Below are 22,310 nucleotides of genomic sequence, written 5' to 3'. Positions count from 1 at the left end.
CTCATCAAATTGCTACCACTGAAAAACATCAAACCGAATCTAAATTTCCTTATTCAAGTTAGACACTGTATAGGAAATCTTGTATGCCTTTTAAAACAAAGAAAACCCTTCTCTGCTTTCTCAGCTTTCAAGTGTTTCAGGAAGAAAATTCTAAATGGGATGAAGAATGTATTTATCCTCAAAAATCCCCTCAAATGTCCCAGGGGATTTCATTTTCAACAGTGCCATAATTGAAAACAAAGCCTATGTATGTTATTAATTGATTTTCCTTTAATTCTTTTCAAATGCTTGTTGCCAAAAAATCTGAATGAATGTTTCATACTCCTTTAAAGTGAAATCTGAATAAAACTGACAGGAAGATGCTAAGCTCCCACCGCAAGCCTGGTAGTTTGGAAGGGAGGGAGGGCTGGGACCACCCCTGTCTTGCAGGAGCTGAGCACTTCACAGAGCACGCAAGTTCCACTCATAAAGAAAGTCTCCAGTGATTCAGACACTGGTCTGTGAGAAACATAAAGAAATTTAAAGAGAGACATCAGAGTTTCCTTGGTGACAGAAGTGTTTCCAGACAAAGGGGAGACAGGACCGAGGCTCTGAAGAGTAGTTAGATTTAGACAGGCTGAATGGGGAGGATAAAACATCCCACTACAATCCCTGTGCGACTCACAATGGCTCCTGTGAAAATGGACACATTTCCAAAGACACGTCTCCTGGCTGGTGGTATGTAATGTCATCATGTTTCCGACCGTTCAGTAATGTACAAAGATCGTATATAGCCCAGTAGCTTTGCAAGTCACTGTGGTATGACTGTAAAGTTCTTTAAAGTAAGACTGAACATTCTGTTGCTTATACCCAATAACCAGAATGGGTAAAAAAGGCATGTCGAGGGGTAATAATTATTGTTGTTGGTATTATCACTATTCATTTTAACTTTACTCTCAACAGTTGCTTTTTACCTAATCCCCATAAACATCTTCATAAAGAATTGTATCAGAAAAAAATTATGCCAGAAGTACCAGAGGAGATCCCAAGTCATACCAAAAGAAGCAACCCAGCCCTGCGATGAGAACAGGGCAGTCTAAGATACTAGAAAGCTGCCTTCACTGCCACATTCTCAATTCTTGGGAAATTCTGTACTGATTTGTACCGCCAAATAGAAACTTATTTACAGCATCCTGTAAGAACAGGTAGCAGCCAAAGCTAGGGCAAAGACGACCTCTCAACTGTAGTATATAGAAGAGGGGCCATCTTATAACAAACTTGATGGTTACTGGATTTCATTCCAAGAGAAAGGTGGGGTCAGGCAACACCCCACCTTAGAGCACCTGTTGGAACCCCATTTGGTAAGAGGCAACACAATGTCTGGGCCAAAAAGAAGGGTACATAATTCAGCCTCCAATAATTGAGAATTGGCCACAATATAGTACAGCATAAACGCATTCCACTAGAATATTATTACTCAAGTGCAAAGCCACCCTCTCCTTTTCTTATGTAATGAATAAAGAAGCAACAGTGCAGATAACTGACCACTGTGAGCACATATAAATTGGTGGTCAAATAAGGAAGTGAACCCAGGGCCTTTCATATCGCTTCCAGCTCCATCTCAGCCATATGTCTTCCTCGTCTCTCTCAAAAGGAAATTGGGAGTAAAATCCCCAAAGTACCCAAAGTCCTTGGCATACTATTCACCACTCCATTACAGACAGAAAAACATAAGGAGAAAGAATTCACGCTTGCCAACAGGATTGCATGCTCTTTGACTGCAACTGCCAGTAAGTTCTCAATCTTCTGAACAGGAAATGCAACTGACATCTGGGTGGAACAGCTCTTCCTTGTGCAGGATGTCTCGAGTGTCAGTAGCACAATCAAAATCAAAACTGTCCCAACACACTTCCCAGACTACCTCTGATTAAGAGTCACTTGGTTGGGCTTCCCTGGTGGCGCAGTGGTTGAGGGTCCGCCTGCCGATGCAGGGGACACGGGTTCGTGCCCCGGTCCGGGAAGATCCCATATGCCGCGGAGCGGCTGGGCCCGTGAGCCATGGCCACTGAGCCTGCGCATCCGGAGCCTGTGCTCCGCAAGGGGAGAGGCCACAACAGTGAGAGGCCCGCGTACCGCAAAAAAAAAAAAAAAAAAAAGTCACTTGGTCACTGAGCCATAGCTACTCACACTGTTCCATTGCCTGAGCCTCCATCCAACGCTTAACCAAGTACGTTACACTGTATTAACGCAGCACTCAATATTTCCAAGAGCAAACTCAGGATCTCTTCCTCCACCAGCTCCCTCTCCAAATGACCTTATTTCTATAAACAGAAACTGCCTCCAGAGCTCTGAGTTACCTCTGACTCTTCCTCCCAGTCCATATTTTCTTCTCGATCTTGCCCTGCCTTTCCATCCCCGCTATCATCCTCTTTCCTGAAGGACTAATATATTCATTCAACTCATCTCCCTGCTCCTGTGCTACCTGATCTCCTAGTCTGTCTTAATCCCAGCTCTATTTGTACATCACTCATGCTTAGAAATATTTCAAGGACTCCCTACTGTCTACTAAACTAAATACCTTGACCCAGCATTGAGACCTTTCATAACACGACCCCAAAGGTTTTTCCTGACATACCAACCATTACTCCCCCCAAAATACCTATTCTCCAATCTGTGTATTCCTTCCCAACTCATTTCCCACCTCAGCTATATGCTTTCCCTGTTTCTCCCAATGAAAGAGATGGCTCTGCCTGAAATGTCTTTCCACATTTCTAGCCAAATCAGTTTGGAGGTCCTGCTCACAAAGCTTTTCCAACTACCCCAACATAAGATTTCCTTCTCCTTCCATCCTCCCTCCCCCACACAATACCTTGTATTTTACTATCCTAACATACTTATTCTTGTACCCAACCACTGTAGTGAGAAAAAAAAAAATGTTGTCTTTGGATTATTGCACAGGTGACAAAAGCCTGATTTCTGTTGAGGGACCCACTGTCTCAATCCATCAGAACTGGATGAGGCCTCCTCCAAGGTCCCAAGGGTGGAGCAGAGGATTCCAGGCTCCGGCCGTCAGCACATCCCATCTGCCAGCCACAGTGAGGGGTTCCGAGATGTGCACATTATACAAGTCTAGGCAACAGTGCTCAGTCAGAATCCAGCTCCCGGCTTTTCTTTGGGAAAGGGGAAAAGCACTGAAGAGGGAGGATGGAAAGCTGGATGGGGCAGAACTGAAAGGTGAGAGACATTACCTGACACATGTACCACACCACGCAATGCCTAGTCCTATCCCTGAAGTTTTCAGTTCCATAGGTAAAAAATATTCTTTTCTTGAGGTCCCTCACAACCATAAATTCTACCTAAATTATCCTTTCTACTGTCTGTTGGCTATGTAAGCAAAATGTCTGACCCTTAATCACGTTTCCCCTCCATGCTTAGCTCATCCAGGTCCCTGTACATTATACAGTTGTACAACGACAAATGTGCATGGTACTAATTCAATACTTTTACTCAAGAAGTGTTTTCTATATGGATTTGAGAGTAAATACTTTAATTAGAAGGAAATAAAGGATTTAATTTTAGCTCTTTGCAGTCTCTCCAGTCATCACCTTATCACCTGTAGTCAGTAGACGCTGAAAGGCTTTCATTAACAAGTTTCAGGAAGGTTTTGCATTCATAATCAAACTCTTCTGTAGAAACCCATCCCTGCTTTCAGGATTACTTAAGCACTAGTGGCATATGGTAAAGCAGGTGTTTGGCAGCAAATGTTTTTTAAAAGATCTTTTCAAGACCACAAACTGGTTTCCCACTCTAAAATTACGTAGAATACTACAATTTTAGCTTGGCTTCCCTGACCCTTTCAGTAATATATTAATTTCATCCCACTGAGAAGCCACAAGCTTATTAGGTGCTGCCAAAAGAGGTGCAGTTGTGCTGGTTCTCTTCAAGGCCTAAGTAAGCTTCACAGTTGTTTTTATTTGTGCCCAAACATAAATGCTTTGGAAAAATAAACACATGTGTGCCCAGCCACACTGGGATGTTGCGGACTCACCTGCAGTGGAAATCAGGAGACCATCTCCTAACAGACATCCCAGGGTCTTGCTCCTTTCCAGGATTAACTAACTGACCCTCAGTTTCAAGTTTCAGCCCTCAGGCTTGCAAACTCAAAAACCTACATGTGGCACTCCGCGGACTTGGATGCATCTTCAAAGGTGGACTTTCATAAAACAAGCTTATGGACCAATATAGAAAATCACAATGCCAATTAGTTTGGTTTACAATAAAAGGTAACTATCTTTATTAGGTATTAGAAAACTACTGAGTATTAGGTATTAAAAAATTTAAAGTTCACCTGATCACTCTACTCTCTCCCATAGCTAAGCTCATGGGAGACAAATCATAATCCTAAGATTGCTTTGGTGAGTACTGAAATCAAAGAAAACGGGACTTAGATGTCCTTACAAAATGTACCTCAGACAAGACAGCTAAGGAAACATCATTCCTATAAGAATCCAAGTCAATTGGCCACACTCCCTCCCCATGGAGAGAGCTGGCTGCACCATGACCAAGCTCCCCCTCATTCCATATGCCTTCTAACTACCTTTCCTTCAGGGCCAGCTCCATAATTTGCAGGGCTCAATCCAAAATAAAAATGTGGAGCTCCTTGTTCAAAAAGTGGGATAAAAGTGCCATTAAGATTCTAAAATATAGGGGCTTCCCTGGTGGCGCAGTGGTTGAGAGTCCGCCTGCTGATGCAGGGGACACGGGTTCGAGCCCCGGTCCAGGAGGATCCCACGTGCGGCGGAGCGGCTGGGCCCGTGAGCCAAGGCCGCTGAGCCTGCACGTCCGGAGCCTGTGCTCCGCAACGGGAGAGGCCACAACAGTGAGAGGCCCACGTGCCACAAAATTCTAAAATATAAAATTTTTTCTTTCTTCCATCCTTTCTCTTTCTTCTCTCTCTCTCCCCCCGCTCCCCTCAACCTGTCGAGGTGTTTTTCTTAATTTGGCACTTAATATCCACTCCCTGGAGTACAGAGATACTCACTGGGCCAGTACAGACCGTCACAGGCACCCAAGGGCCCTGTCCCATAACTTGGCATACGTGTGCAACCCACCAGCTAGCAGGTTCCCTCTGCCACCAGCTCCCTCCCTGGCTGGACTGACAGGGTCTGGGGCAGGGGCAGTGAAGTCAAGCAGGCATCTCCCCTTGCAATGTGGCATGTGCCGAACCCACAGTGGACAGGGCATCCCAAAGATCTGCAACCCCCAAGTCGGGGCACACTCAGTACCTGAATTAGGAGTGGGCGAGGGGCTCACTCCACTGAGTGACCTGCTGACAGCACTGTGGTGCTGTCAGCCCAGGGTGGGAATGACCACCACCGTGCCTCGTACCAAGACACCACACGGTGTGCTTATTGGACCCTGACGCTCCCTGCACCCAGACTCCCAGGCCGGATAGTGGTTGTCTGATGGTCGAGACAGGAACAGCCCAGGCCGGACAAGGGTACAGGAGGTGAGGGAGCAGCCTACCAAGTATCTGTCCCAGGGAGCTGGGCCCCATGCTCCTGGACATGCTCCACTGTCCCACTGGACTCACCTTCATAAACTACAAATTCAAAGGTAAAATTATCAAGAATTTCAAGAGAGCAACTACAAAGCACTTCACCTCAAGGACGGAGCCCTTCTCGTGGGACCCCCCCTTGTGTGACTGAACTAGCCGTACACCCATAAAGCCAGCCTGCTTCTCTTGCTTTTTGTTTTCTTCTAAATGTCACTGGGTATGCCACAGCTCCAACAAGCAACAGTCCCGTTTTGCCTATAGCTATAACTTAATAACTTACCTCAAGAAAATAAAGGTTCCTCTTTAATTAACCAATTATTTTTAGACTGGGATTCTAAAGGCTAAGCAACTTCCACAATGTGTATTGATTTCATAATCAAACTAAAAGAAGCATTCCTGTTTTCCTCATTTCCAAGCCCTAGTACCCAAACACTGACAACATCGACAGCTGACCAAGCATAGCAATAACCACAGACTGAAACCTGCTTCAAGGACGCATTTATCTCCATTCATTTATTTATTCAATAGATTTAACGAATCTTATGTGCCTACATGCCAGGCGTTATGCTCTATGTTACAAAATTCAAGAATTACACAGTCCCCTGAAGAGTGTGCATTGAAACGGGGAAGATAGACACAGAAATGGAAAATTTAGTTTGGTAAGTGCTATGGAAACATTTGCCATGGAAGCACAAAAGAAAAGCATTCAACCCAGCCTAGTGGGGTGGGGTAAAGGTTTTCCAGACCTTTTCCATCAAGTAGTGGGACACATTTTCCCCAAGAAAACTGATAGCACCTTGGAGTTACATGTTCCTTTTCCTACAGACTTTCAGAATCTATCATATGAGAACACACCACCTCCTCTGAAAGTACCAAGTAGCCTTGCCAAAAAAAAAAAAAATCAACCTAGATCTATTCAAGCCTCCAGAACCAACTACCAATTTACAAGAAATATGGGGGACAGAGGGCCATATTAAACTAACCATGAGGAATGCAGTCAGCAAAATCCAGACTGTGAGAAACTCTAATAGGACAAATATCTTGATTCCTTCCAAAATTAAACTACAAGAAAAAAATAGGTGGAAGAGGGCTTCCCTGGTGGTGCAGTAGTTAAGAATCCACTTGCCAACACAGGGGACACGGGTTCGAGCCCTGGTCTAGGAAGATCCTGCATGCCGCGGAGCAACTAAGCCCATGCGCCACAACTACTGAGCCTGTGCTCTGAGCCACAACTACTGAGCCCACGTGCCACAACTACTGAGGCCGTGCACCACAACTACTGAAGCCCACGCGCCTAGAGGCTGTGGTCCGCAACAAGAGAAGCCACTGCAGTGAGAAGCCCGTGCACCACAACGAAAAGTGGCCCCTGCTCGCCCCAACTAGAGAAACACCGCCCACAGCAGCAAAGACCCAATGCAGCTATAAATAAATAAATAAATTTATTTATTTATTAAAAAAATAGGTGGAAAAGCACTCATTAGATTAAAAGGGACTTAAAGGACATATCCACCAACTGCAATACGTGGGCCTTGTGTGGAAGTTTTTGAATCCTTATGGGGGAAAGATATTATAACATTTATGAGACCAAGATATTTAATGAAATTAAGGATCTGTTCATTTTCTAGATGTGATCATAGCATTGTAGTTACAGTTAAAGAGGCATAAAAGCATAATGGTTAAGGGTCCAAGCTTTGGGATCATACTTCCTGGTTTCAGACATCTCTTCTGAGACTGGGCAACAAAACTTTGAGTAAGATCCAATGGCTGCATGTTCTCACCTCTAACACAGGAAATAATAATGGCAGTTGTTTCATTAAGTTGTTGGAGGATTATGAGATGTAACAATACCGTGAAAAAGCATTTGATACAGTGCCTGGTTCACAGTAACCATCTATTCCATTTTTATTACTACTGAGGTGATGAGGAACCTTTTTAACACCTTGCTATTGACCGCACTCAGCTCAGTTACTCTGGACTAGATTACTCCTTTTGCCCAACCAGATGCCTGCAGGACATCACCTAATGGGAGCTCACCATTCCCATCCACCATCCTCCCTATTCTGTTCCTCTGCTCCCAGCTGCCAAATTCACAGATCCCGATTCCTTTCCTTTACCGCCCCATGAAAAGTATAGTCTCAAGAATCAAGGCTTCTCCTAAAAAGGGTGCTGGTTCATCTCCTCAGCTAAATTTCTTTGAGTAAACCTTTTTCAATTCATACATTCGTGCCCTAATTTGCCCCAGCAGGACCCAGGCCCTGCCCTTCCAATCCTGGCCATGGCAAACCCATGCTTCTTCTTCCACTCCAGGCTTGTGTTGTATGTCCTGGGATCCAACAAACAATTTCACTGTTTGCTGCCTCTCACTGCCTTCAGGCTACAGAACCACACTTCGAGTCTGAAATTTTTCACCGTCTGCTGCCATCTTGACCTTTTCTCCACTTCAGGGTAGAGAAGGGCAAGGCTCCTTGTAAATCCTTAAGATCAGTGCTGCCTTACTGATTTCACCAAGGCTACTTACTTGGTGCTTTGCACGTGTAGGCACTACAAAAATCCCTCCTGATTTTTTTTATAATACTTAGAAGCAAGGAGTAAAGCTGGTTTACATGTCAGGATCTGGAGAAAACAGTATACAAAGACTGACTTCAGGAAACTAGTGTAGAGAAAGTGATAGCATTCGTAAAATCTTCTCCCATCCCAAAAGGAAAAAAAAATTCTAATTATTCCTCCCTTCTTAAGAATAGACCTGGGCTGTCTGTCACAGTTCTGCTACTAATTAGATGTACAGGATTCCAGGTAGATGATTTAACCTCTCTAGGACCCCAGCTTCTTCATCTGTAACAAGAGGATGCTGGATTATAGGATCTCTGAAAACTCCTCCAGCTCCAAAGGTATGATTTTAAACATTAGAAATAAAACTCCCAGATGCAGATGTCCATCCTGTGTCTAAAGCAGGTGAACCCATAGTCACTGACACTATTTTCACAACAACCATTAACCAACAATGCCTCATGACTACTAAACTGAATACTAAAATGACTGCTAATACCATTATAAATTTAATAATAGTATAATATGTATCAGTTGCCTTAAGTTGCATGTGCAAGAGTTATACGGTATTAGTCTAACATCTTGTGAAATAAGTCATAATGTTAATATTAATAACTTATTGGCACAGAGTCCAGCATATTTTCAAATGCTACATGGTAAACAGTCCAATATCTGCTGAGTTCTTTCATTTAATTAGGAATTCTGCCCTAGATGATGCTTTGTTCAGGCTTTCGAGACTGCATCACGCTAAAGTGAGATTGCCCTGGCTGAGCTAGCATAATTCTTCAGTTCCTTTTCCTTGCTCCCCTCTTTGTTCTCTGGAATTTAGATATAAAATTGAGTTATCAACCACTTTTGTTCAAGGCTGACCCACCTTAAACGACCATCTTGGAATGCAGCCAAGGCTATAAAAATACATCTAGAGACAGAAGTGTTTCCAGGAAACTGAAAAAGACTGACATAAACGTTTGTAAATAAAATCACAGACTCACAGCTTGCACAAAAGTAGGACTTCAGCTCAGCATCCGGCAAGCTGGCACCTGTTTGGGCCTACATTTTTACCTGTCCTGGAAACTCCATTACAATGAATCTAATGGCCATGGTACATAAAGACAAGTGTTTGTTAGGCACCCTAGCAAAAAGTTGCCCCAACTGTATTACAGGCAAAAGGGTGGTCTCAAAAGAAAATCAACCTAATCCTGTCCTCAGCCCACTTCACTGGCTATGGAAACACTATATTAGAAAGAAGGGGACAGCTCTAACTTAGAGAAGTAGCATTTTAGTGATGGGGATCAAATCATCATTTCAGTCTTTCCTAAAGTTCTAGGCATTGTGCTGCTGAACGACACATAGAGGAAAGGAGATCTAGACACTTGGGTTCAAGAGCCAGCCAAGCACTAAAAGGAGGATCAAAGTTGATCAAGTCACTGCCCCTCTCTGGGCCTCAATTTCTTCATCACTGAAACAAGACTGGACCACCCAATCTCTAAGGTCCATTTGGAATTCAACATCTATGAATCAATGACATTTATTCAAATATCTGGGTTGTCATTTCAACCCATTTCACCCATCATACATAGAAAAAAACCATCCTCTTTTACCTTCACTCCAACCTCTATAATGCGGTTGAAATGCCAACACGTTTACAGTAGACTCTACACCACCCCTCTGTGGGGCTCAACCACTGCCCCACTCTCACTTCCCAAATGTCCCAGTTTTATCCTGTTGCAGGGCATGTTAACACATCTGACTTCTTTCAAAACCAGAACTCCTTCCTTCTTCAGGTGTGTTTTCATGAACTGACACACTATAAATAAACCGTGTCAAGGACAATGGTCAATATCCAGATTCCCCACAGGCCTGTCCATTTTCAATCCAGTCCTGACAGAGTCAGGTTACCTCAGTTATCTCCTAGCCACCTGCTTTTGTAAATGAAGCTTCACTGATAACACAGCTGCATTCGTCTACATACCGTTTACGGCCGCTTTCTCACTACAACAGCAGAGTTAATTAATTGCAGAAGACACAATATGGCCAACAAAGCCTAAAATATTTGCTACCTAGCCCTTTACAGAAGTCTGCTGACCCCTGCCCTAAACGGATGCATGGCAAGCCTAGCACTAAGCTGCTCTTCCAAAGATCCCCTGGATAAAGGCAGTACTGAAGGAAGGATAACATTCACTGAGGGTCTCCTACATGCTGGGTACCACACTAGCTTTCTACCTACTTTTTGCCTAAGCAGTGTTACAGACTTGATACCACTAGACTGTACACTCCTCCAGGACAGAAAGCGAGATTCTCTTTATAACCTCAGCTCCTAAAAAACTGGCTGTACACAGAAGACACTCAATATATATCTGTTGAGCTGAATTACAGGTTATCTTATTTAAGGTCACACAATAACCTACAAGGAAACTGAAGGTCAGGTAAATGGCAGGACAAGGTGTGAGCCCAGGTTGGTCTGACTCTCTCCAATATTCTATAAGACTTGAAACAAGTCAGCAGTCTTCCTGGGAACTGAGTTATTGTCACCACCACCTGATAACATGGAGCTGCTCTTGGCTTCCCAAATTTCTGTCCCACACCACAATTCTATCCCCAGCAGTCGCATGTAACTACCATTCTCTGAGCACCTACTATGCACCAAGCGCTAGTCTACGTTTTTTGTATGTATTGATGCCTTAGCTCTTTGCAGCCCCATGAGTGGTACCACTGATTGTCCCATTTTATAGATGGCAAAACTGAGGCCCAAAGGATTTAAGTAACTCATCTAAGGTCACATAGCTAGTAGGGGGTAGAGCCAGGATTTAAATCCAAGATATCAGACTCCAGAGCACCTACCCTTAACCACTACCCTAAACCATCTCACTTTTACCATAAGATTTTTCGACAGCTCAGCCCAAGACATACATCCTCCATAAAAACTTTAAAATGAGAACAAACATTTCATTCCATATCTCCCCTTTACCCACCATATCATTTATTTATACTAAATGTCATTATACTAAAATGCATTCATGTGCTTTTTTTATCTTCCCTTTTATGCCACAAGCTCCTTTAAGGTAAAGACCATTTCTAAGGAGTTATAAGCCCAAATGTTTAAATAATAACAAACAGGGACTTCCCTGGTGGCACAGTGGTTAAGAATCCGCCTGCCAATGCAGGGGACACAGGTTCAAGCCCTGGTCCAGGAAGATCCCACATGCCACAGGGCAGCTAAGCCCATACGCCACAACTACTGAGCCTGCACTCTAGAGCCTGCGAGTCGCAACTACTGAGCCTGTATGCTACAACTACTGAAGTCTGCACGCCTAGAGCCTGTGCTCTGCAACAAGAGAAGCCACCACAATGAGAAGCCTGTGCACCGCAACAAAGACTAGCCCTTGCTCACTGCAACTAGAGAAAGACCACCAAGGCAGCAATGAAGACCCAATGCAGCCAAAAATAAAGATAAATAAATAAGCTAAAAAAAAAAATGTTATAAAAAAAAAATCCACCTACCAATGCAGGGGACACAGATTCGAGCCCTAGTCCAGGAAGATCCCACATGTCGTGGAGCAACTGAGTTCGTGAGCCACAACTACTGAGACTGTGCTCTAGAGCCTGCAAGCCACAACTACTGAGCCCGTGTGCCACAACTACGGAAGCCCATGCATCTAGAAACCCATGCTCTGCGACAAAGCAAGCCACCGCAATGAGAAGCCTGCCCACTGCAATGAAGAGTAGCCCCCACTCACCACAACTAGAGAAAGCCCGCACACAGCAACAAAGACCCAACGCAGCCAAAAATAAAAAATATAAATAAATTTATTTTAAAAAATAATAATAATAATAACAAACATCTTCCATTTGGTATTTCCACAAACTTTAGAACAAAAAACTTTTTTTTCTAGATAAAACAAGGGAATTTATTGACTCACAAAACAAGCACCCAGGGAAGCTTTGAGCTGCAGGTATGGTTGTATCTAGGGGCTCAGCAGAATGTGTTTCTCTTTCTCCATCTCTCTTTTTTTTCTTCTATTGGGTCAATCCCAAGATGATACACTTTTTAGTGAAGGTATTATGGGTTGCCTACAGCTCCAGGTTCACATTCCTCCAGCTATGTGTCTAATGGAAATGGAAGTTATTTTTCTTCCCTGTGCTGAAATATATCTTGGGTGAAGAAAGAGTCAGCCTTACAGTCCTGAGAGTGCTGTCCTTTGAAAGGTGAGTTTACAAGGTTGGCCCCTTGGCTGGTACATTGAAACTTGGATTTCAGGAGGTTCCCATCATTTCCTGATTAGAATGGCTCACTTTGTCAAAATTATTTATGCAAACAACACTGTTTATGCTGACAACCTGCCTTCCTCCTGGGAGTCTGGGATTTCAGTACGTGCCAAGCAGAGGATGCCGACGTGACCAGCCCTGATAAAAACCCTGGGCAATGAGTCCCTAATGGGCTTTCCTGGTAGACAACATTTCAAATGTGTTGTTACATGTTGCTAGAGGAATTAAGTGCACCTTTTGTGACTCCACTGGGAGAGAATTCTGGAAGTTTGTACCAAGACAGAAAACTTTTTTTGGTGGCTTTCATTAGTTCAGTCTTCAGGTCTAATAAAGGACAACTGTGTGAACTAAGCTTTTTTGTTATTAAGCATCCAGGTTACATGGCAGTATTTAAGAAGTGCACAGGTTTTCACAGGTTGGTAGATCCTCTTGCACAAGACATTATAAAGTACATTTATTTTAATATAAAATAAATTAAAATCCCATTATTATACAAGTTATTATTTTCTCTAAGTTAAATCCTGTCTTGAAAATTTAGGAACTATTGGTGTTTGTTACAGTGCTGAACACTAATATTAATGCAGAGATTACATGTATTTATAACTCCACTCAGATTAAACCTAGGAGCCACTTTCCTTATAAATATGCCATTTATTTTAGAAAGGTGGAACTGGTGGAAAGACCGTGGAACTAAAAACAGAAATGGGAGTTCAGATTCCAGTTCTGTCAGTTACTAGCCAATGTACTCGAGCATATCATCATCTCAATGGGCATCAATTTCCCCATCTCTAAAGATAATATTCACTCTGCCTTCATTCTAGAGTTGTAAATTTAATATTTATGAATGATGTCCCATAAGTATGGCAATATTTTTACAAAATTGTGGTGTCTTACCCCCTAGCAATATCTTATATGGTATATATATTAGATCCCCGATACGTAAGTTGAGGATATAATGAGAACACTAGGGATATCTGATTATCAGTTATATCAGCTGACTAAAGAAGGTTTTATTATTGTCTTTTAAGACTTGGCCAGAGCAAAATGTATCCGTAAATAAGCAATTTATATATTACAACAATGGCATCATTTTTGACTCACACTCTCTTTTCATATTATTTTGACAGCAAGCATGGCTGCTGTTAGAGAGTATGAAAGATGAACTTATGAGCACTGAGTTAAATTTGTTTCATTTTTAAAATATTTAATTGTAAGTATAGCATTACCTTGCATGTTCTTCACAAATCTCAATCCAGGTAAGCTTGCAAGGTGTCTTTAGGTTGGTTGCCTAACCTTCCAAGTTTAAAGAACCTCATTTTTATCTTAACCTAAAATTATTCAGAGCATCTGTAATTGTATAACACTTCTAAACTATTTCAGGCAACTTGGCTACTATATAGAATCTTTAAGAAGCAATTTACGAAGTGACTCACTTAGGTGACCCAAAAGTATTTTCACATCTGCCAAGTGCCTCATTCGCTCATTCAAGTGCACAGCAAGCACCTATTACATGGAAGCCACTTGGTAGAGTCAAGGGAGATCTGCAATTCCAATAGGACAATATCCTCACCATCAAGGAGCCCACAGGCCAGTGTATCAGCTGCATGAGCACAATAGGTAAGTACCTAACATGGAGATGCTCCCTGGAGCAGAGGAGGACAGCACAGTCTCAGGGGCCAACACCAACTGGAAAGACATTCAGAACACACCGGAAACCTGAGGACATCACTCTCACCTCACTCTCATTTTTCAAGAAATTAAGAGATATAACAAATTCATAAGCAAAGTCAGGAAAAGAAATCAGTGCTTTCACATATTATTTTAAATGCCTGTCATTTCCTTTGTCTAGGTACCTATTTCACAGTTGCATTAATGTGTATTTTAAATGACCTAAGATGTAAGGCAATGCCTTTAGGAATAAAATTAATTCTTATTACACTTCAATTTAAGGTTTCCAAGTTGAAGCCACTGACCTTAGGAAAAACGATTCTTAAACACAAGCAGGCTAGTAGCCTGAAGAAATTCACGGAGGAAAAGAAGTACAAACATATCAATGAAATGTATATTAAACTTGAACACAGGGGAGGGTCTTTGAAGCACAAAGTTCAGCAACCTAAAGCCTATGTAAAGGGCCTTCAGTGAGACAGCATCTGTTTCTCTACCGCTTCCTAATTAGACTCCCACTTGGAAGGTATATTTATACTTTTCTAGAATAAGCAAGGTCACTGCCTCACCATATCGAAAAGTTTTATCAAGAAAATGTCACAACCCAGTTAAAGTCATTCAGCAACCATTATAATTTTTAAAAGTCAGCAGAGGAATTCAAAAGACAATCATTAATTCAACAAATGTTTGTGACATACTGTATTAGTTTGCTAGGCTGCCACAACAAAGTACCACAGACTAGGTGGCTTAAACAACAGAAATTTATTTTCTCACAATTCTGGAGGATAGAAATCTGAGATCAAGGTGCAGCAGTGTTCACTCTTTCGAGGCCAATTTCCTTGGCTTGTAGATGGCCACCTTCTACTTCGTCTTCACTTGGTCTTTCCTTTGTGTGTGACTGTGTCCTAATCTCCTCTTATTATAAGGATAGTAGTCATATGGGTCAAGGCCCACCTTAATGACCTCATTTTAACAAAATTATCTCTTTAAAAACCCTATCTCCAAATACAGTCCACTCTAAGGTAATGGGGGTTAGGACTTCAACATGTGAATTCTGAAGGGGGCACAATTCAGCCCATAACACATACCTACTCTGTGCCAGGCTCTAGGCTAGGGGTTATACAAACCAGACCTGAACAACATCGATGCTTCCTCCATCCTGACAGCACTTAATTTTTCATCAGTATCTTTCATGTGTTAGTTACACATATGTAGTAATTTAAGGACAGAAAATTAATAAGCATCAAATCTAATGAACCACGGACTATAACTGATAAATCGTGCAACCATATTGAAAGAAAGAGTAGGAAACAGGAATGAAAGGAGAGGTAAAGGGGAAGGAATGAGCTACTTTCCATGACTAGATCCTAGAGCTTCTGTACAGCACACAGCATGGGCAGCCTTCACTCCAGTCACAAAGCCTACAGGTTCCCAGCTGCCCAGGCAGGCTTTCCTGGGCAGTGCTGTTCAACGGCATTATTGTTGAAGGCAAGTCAGTTTCTGGATGGGCAACTGGGAACCTGTTGGCTCAGTATTCTCCAACTTTAATGTGCATAAAAAGTTCTTCCCATGTGACACACAAAATATCTTCTACACTCCCTTTTATGATTGATCCAAAGGATTTTTTATGGGTGCTTTGACATAACCTCCAGTGACTACTATATGTACATACGTATATATATTTCTTTTAAAATGTATATTTTATATACATACATGTAAATGTACATATATGTTCCTTAAATATATATTTTATATATCATATATATTTTAAACATAATATACATATATGTATATATTTCTGAAAATGTGTATTTTATATACATACATATAAAATGTACATATATATTCCCAAACACATATTATATATTTATTTACCTATGTATGTGTATATATATTTAATGTATGTTATATACATACATATATTGCTTATATATTCCTAAAATATATTTTATATATTAAATATATTTTAATATGCATAATATATATCTATATACGTATAATATACATATATCCTTTTAAATGTATATTTTATATACATATATTATATGTGTGTGTATATGTATACGTATGTGTGTATTCCTTAAAAAAGGACTGTCTGGACACATACCAGACAAGTGGTAGAAGGGTAGGTTAATTTATTATCCTCTTGTGCTTTTCTATAACTAATAATTAATCTCCAATCAGAAGAAAACATTACTATTTTAATAAGATAGCAGACAAGGCCTTTTTTCTTTTCCTTTCCTGTATACCTGACAACATTACAAGGAAATTAGACAAACCAATTCCTCTTTCACCTAGCATTTCCCAAGTTAATGGTCCAGAACCACTCTACCTAAAATGTGGTCCTTCAACTGCAGCATGTGTTAACACCTGTCTCTTCTAAGAGGCCTACTCAGAATTTCTTGTCCGTACATTAGATAACCTCAAACTATTTTGCTTCTGGAATTCCTGCACTTTTTATTTTTCTGTGTCTGCTGCCTCTGAGCCTGATTTCAGACAGCCAACCATCCACTTCCTTTTCTAGGGTGCTGTTTTTGCTTTTCAGTGAGAAACTAGATAATTAGATATGTCATCACTGTTCCAAACTTAGAGGTGCCAATCGATCGAGTCTCATGTCACACCTATGGCCCTCACACTCTTATGTGCTTTTATTTTAATGCATGAACTCTGGGACATATACTTTGGCTTCACAAAGGCCTTCTTTGTCCTCCACATTCTCTAAAAGCTGAGTGTGCTGAGGGTGAACTGTGTGCCCAGCACTGCCTAGTGTTCTGCAAGTACTAACCCCTTAAATCCTCACAAAAGCCCTAGGGGGTAAGTAAAAGAACCCCCATTTTACAGCTAGTGGAGGTGGATCCAGGGTATAAACCCAGGCATGCTTCTTGTCACAGATATGTTGTCAGATACTTCGCCTCAGGGTAAATGAGGTACTTTTAAAGAAAATAATCTGCCCAAATTCTCTTATCGTTGTGCAAATAATAATCTCGTATATTCACTAGGTCTCGATTTTCATAAAATCCTAGCTATTAAAAAGACCTTCAAAGCTATCTTAGTCAAAGGGTCAAAGCCTTTTTTTAATAATAGATTATTTCCACGTTTCACAGTATAAAAAATAATCCCTGCCTTCACAAAGGAAGAGACCCAATGAGTTTACGATTTTGTTCTCCATTCCCAAACTCAAGGCCTTCTTAACATATGAATATATGTTGAATTACAATCTAATATAGTGGTTTAAAACATGTGTTTTGAAGACTGGCAGCCCTCGTTTGAGTCCCAGCTCTGCAATTTATGAGCTATGTGGCTCTAGGCAAAGCCCTCAACCTCTCTGGGCCTCGGCTTTTTCACTGGCCAGATAGTGGTAACCGTACCCACACCACTGGGTCTTTGTAAGGATGAAATAAAATAACACATGTGAAGTACTTAAGCACGGTACATGCCACTTAGTAAATGCTAAATAGATGTTCTTTCTTTTTTTCTTTTTCTTGGCTGCACGGCAGTCAGAACCCATGCCCCCTGAATTGGAAGCGCGGAGTCTTAACCACTGGACCACCAGGGAAGTCCCTAGATGTTGACATTTTTAAAGTTTCATGCCAGTTCAGCAGTTAGCCAGATGCTCATCTTCACAAGACAGGCCTTGTACGCAAATCAACAGATCATTACAAGAAGCCCTTCAGTTACAAACCCCTTCATTACCTGTTAGTGGACAAAATGGCAGAATGCTACTAATTACTCTTCTAAAATCAGTAAGTACTTAACTAGAAGATTTTTTAAGCTATTTTTTAATATTTTTTAACATCTTTATTGGAGTATAATTGCTTTACAATGGTGTGTTAGTTTCTGCTTTATAACAAAGTGAATCAGTTGTACATATACATATGTTCCCATATCTCTTCCCTCTTGCGTCTCCCTCCCTCCCACCCTCCCTATCCCACGCCTCTAGGTGGTCACAAACCACCGAGCTGATCTTCCTGTGCTATGCGGCTGTTAAGCTAATTTTAGCCTCAAAAGATAACTCTTTCTTTGAAGCAAAAATGAGATATTAGCCCTATTGTTCTTGACAACCTAGTTTTCCAAAGAATGTATGCAAATTCTAACTTCAAAAACCCTACCATTCCATTTTTTTTTATCAAATTTATTATTGGAATTGGAAGATTTTGGACTTAACACTTTCTTTTTTTTTTTTTAATTTTATTTATTTATTTATTTTTGGCTGTGTTGGGTCTTCGTTTCTGTGCGAGGGCTTTCTCTAGTTGCGGCGAGCGGGGGCCACTCTTCATTGCGGTGCACGGGCCTCTCACTATCGCAGCCTCTCTTGTTGCAGAGCACAGGCTCCAGACGCGCAGGCTCAGTAGCTGTGGCTCACAGGCCCAGTCGCTCCAAGGCAATGCGGGACCCTCCCAGACCAGGGCTCGAACCCGTGTCCCCTGCATTGGCAGGCAGATTCTCAACCACTGCGCCACCAGGGAAGCCCCATTCCATTTTTTGACTCTACAGTGTCCTATCACCATCATCCTACATTAGATAGCAGACACCTGTTGTGAGGGCTTGGCACTCAGCCTCTCAACTGTAAAATGTGGTAATAGCATCTAACTCACAGGGTTTTGCGGGGATTAAATGACATAGTGAGTGTAAGGTGCTTCATGTAACGGTTTTAAACAATACACAGGAAGCACTTGCTGGATGTAGCTATTATTCATTAATTTTGTAAATCTCTCCTTATAAATTGAACAGCGGAGACCAACTGTTTGCATCTGGTAGTCTATGCAGTTGTGGAAAGCACAGATCTTGAACTGGGTGATGATTATGAAGAATTATGGATATCACTGTTAAGCTATTTCTTAGTAACAAACCCACACTCCTTCTGCATTAAAATATCACAGGGATTCCAGCAAGAAGGCCAATCACATCACAACTCTGAAATGGCATTTGGAGCCTTTGCATTTCCCTAACAGACAGTTTTAGTCACTAATCTCCAAATTTTGAAGTGGTAATTATTTGATATTTGTTAGGTTCTGTGCTAGGATCAATGAGTCCAAAGAAGTATGAGACATTCCTTCCTGTACAAAGCACAGGATGTAAGGCAGGGTTCTCATCCTGGCTGCAAATAAAAATCAGCTGGGGTGATTTAGGAACAGATGATCCCAGGCTTTCCTCAGGCCAATTAAAACTGAAAGCCTCTGGGATGGGGCCTGGGCATCTGTAATGTTTTCTTTTGTTTTAAAGTTTCCCAGATGGTTCTAATACACAGTGAAGACTGAGAACCACATGTGTAAGGAGAAACAGGAGAAGCAGACAAGAAAATTCTGGAAAAAAAGATCAGGCCATTTTATCCCATTCTATAGACTGCCTTTTCACTCTGTTGTTTTCTTTGCTGTACAGAGCTTTCCAAGTTTGGTGTAGTCCCACTTGTCCATTTCTGCTTTTGTTGTCTGTGCTTTTAGTGTCATATCCAAAAAACCATTGCCAAATCCAATGTCATAAAGCTCTTCCTCTATGTTTTCTTCTAGGAGGTTTATAGTTTTAGGACTTTACATTTAAGTTGTTAATCCATTTTAAGTTAATTTTGATATATGGTGTAAGGTGAGGGTCCAACCTTATTCTTTTGCATGTGGATATCTAGTTTTCCCAACACAATTTGTAAAAAAAAAAAAGACTGTCCTTTCCCTACTGTGTAGCCTTGGCACTCCTGTTGAAGATCACTTGACTATACACTCGAGGGTTTATTACTAAGGCCCTCTTTTTCAACACACATAAAGCAAAACTGTGTTCTTCCTGTATATATTATTTTGTAATCTGCTTCTGTCATTTAAAATAGATAACTGATGATGACTTTCCCTTGTAATTTTAATTCTTTTTTATCATTTTAAAGGCTTTTGCCCTGACTGTGAATGTAACACACATGCTCAATGCAAATAAGAAAGGTAAAGAAAAAAAGTGTAAATAACCAGTAATCCCACAAACTTAAGCACTGCTAACAGTTTGGTGCATTAATCCAGAACATTTTCTTTTCTGAAAATGAAAATGTTTTTCCAGATTGTAATCTGATATTTACTGATATCCTACTATTTTCCATTCACTACACTTTTGGTACATGGCCAAGAACTACAAATAAAGCAGCATCTAGACGAATGCCTCACACATAGAAGGCACTCAAATACTTGTTGAATGAATGAAGAGATGTGTGACCTCAATTAATTTAGAGTTAGTCCAGTTAAGAAGCAAACAAGTACAAAAATCACTACAGGACAGAATGATAAATCTTACAACAGAGCTGTGATGGGAGCACCGAAGCACAGAATAACACTCAAAATGTTAGGTCACTTCCTCCAAAAGAGATGGTGCCTACTTTGAGTCTTAAAGGAGGACCACAAGGGCTTCCCTGGTGGTGTAGTGGTTGAGAGTCTGCCTGCTGATGCAGGGGACACGGGTTCGTGCCCCAGTCCAGGAAGATCCCACGTGCCACGGAGTGGCTGGGCCCGTGAGCCATGGCCGCTGAGCCTGCGCGTCCGGAGCCTGTGCTCCGCAACGGGAGAGGCCACAGCAGTGAGAGGCCCGCATAGTGCAAAATAAAAACAAAAAAAAAGGAGGACCACAAGACGACGGGCAGGTAAAGAAGCAAAGGAAGAGCAATCAGGAGGAGCAATGTGTCACCAAAACCAAATCAACAAACAAAAAGCATGTTCAGGGAATGGCAGAGTTCATCTGCAAGGGAAGGTACTGTGAGAGTGTGTAATTGTGCATCTCCGTGTGTGCACATATGTGTGTGCATGTGTGAACATGTTTGGTGGACTGGAGAAGTGTGTGGCGGAACAGCAACTCAGGAAGCTGATAAGGCATAAGGAAGGCAAAACATAGAGGGCTTTGAATGTACCCTCAAGCGTTTCAACTTCATCTTGAAAACGATGGGAGTGATTGAGGGATTCAAGCACGAAAGTTATATATTCAATGTGGTATACAGTCCTCTGGCTATTCTTTGGGTGGGCGACAAGACCGGAAGCTGTAAGGGGTTCTATTGCAGGATTCTAAGTCAAAGGTGATGCGGGTCTAACTCAAGCCAGCACGGGGTGTGGAGAGGGTAGAAGAGGAGAGAGGTCAGTTATCAGTTATTAAGGAGGAAGAGCCATTAGGGTGTGGTGAGTCACTGGGTATGGTTACCCGGAGGAGAAAGAGTCCAGACAACTCCCAGGTTTCTGAAAAGCAGGATCACAAAAGCAGTTGAAAAAGAAAAAATGTTGAGTTCCACTGGGGACATGTGGAGTGAGAGGTACCTGTGAAGGATCGAAGGGGAGGGCTCCAGAAAGGGTGGCTTAGAGAAAAGAGATGAGGCCAAGGACAGAGAGCAGAGAACATGAGCACAAAACGGGACAATGAGGACGATGCGTCGGGAAAAGAGACTGGGAAGGGAAGTGGCCAGAGAGATGATAATAAGGAAAGGAAGGAGACGGCTTACCACAATAAGAGCCAAGGTTTTAAAAACCAACTAAAAAATGAAAAAAGGAGTTTTAAGAAGAAAATAGTGATCAAAAATGTGACAGAGGAAGATATTTCGAAAAATAAAGGAGAAAGTAAAAGGCTAGTATAAGGAGTAAAAAGTAGAAACTCTCAAAACATAAGAAGACAAATCCCTGAATCACTTCAGATCCAGCTGTCTTCTATCATACCGCTCTGTCCTATCGCGTACCAATACCAAACACAGCATCTGTAATTTCCCCACCTATATCACATGGCAATTCTTGTAAATTTTTTTCTTTTTTTTTTTTTTGCGGTATGCAGGCCTCTTAGTGTTGTGGCCTCTCCCGCTGCGGAGCACAGGCTCCAGACGCGCAGGCTCAGCGGCCATGGCTCACGGGCCCAGCCGCTCCGCGGCATGTGGGATCTTCCCGGACCGGGGCACGAACCCGTGTCCCCTGCATCAGCAGGCGGACTCTCAACCACTGCGCCACCAGGGAAGCCCTCCTGTAAATTTTATAGAAAGTGTGATGGTATCCCAGATCCAGATTCTGGCACCACAGTCCTTGTGATGGTTGACTTCTTTGGTGGGCAGAATCCAACCCAGACCTCAGTTACTGCAGCCTTTTGTTATTCTGTAAGTGCCGGAGGCATGGGGGGAGAGAAATAGGGAAGAAAGGAAAGGAAGGAAAGAAAGGGAAGGAAGGAAGAAAGAGAGAGAGAGAGAAAGGAAGGAAGGAAGGGAGAAAGAAAGAGAGAGAGAGAGAAAGGAAGGAAGGAAGGGAGAAGGAGAAAAAGAGAAGGAAAAAAGAAAAAAGAGGAGGGAGGAAAGAAGGAGAGAAAGAAA

General features: G+C 41.9%; 1 protein-coding gene across 2 annotated transcripts in view; it reads right to left on the bottom strand.

Annotated features, from left to right (window-relative positions):
• HECW2 (HECT, C2 and WW domain containing E3 ubiquitin protein ligase 2) overlaps positions 1-22,310 on the bottom strand; it is a 414,063-nt gene that overhangs the window by 287,308 nt on the left and 104,445 nt on the right. The gene's annotated exons all lie outside the window — the stretch shown is intronic.

Source organism: Pseudorca crassidens, chromosome 6, assembly GCF_039906515.1.
Source record: "Pseudorca crassidens isolate mPseCra1 chromosome 6, mPseCra1.hap1, whole genome shotgun sequence".
Classification (NCBI taxonomy): Eukaryota; Metazoa; Chordata; class Mammalia; order Artiodactyla; family Delphinidae; genus Pseudorca; species Pseudorca crassidens.
Note: the sequence above shows the minus strand (reverse complement) of the source record. Positions and strands in the feature narration are given on the sequence as shown.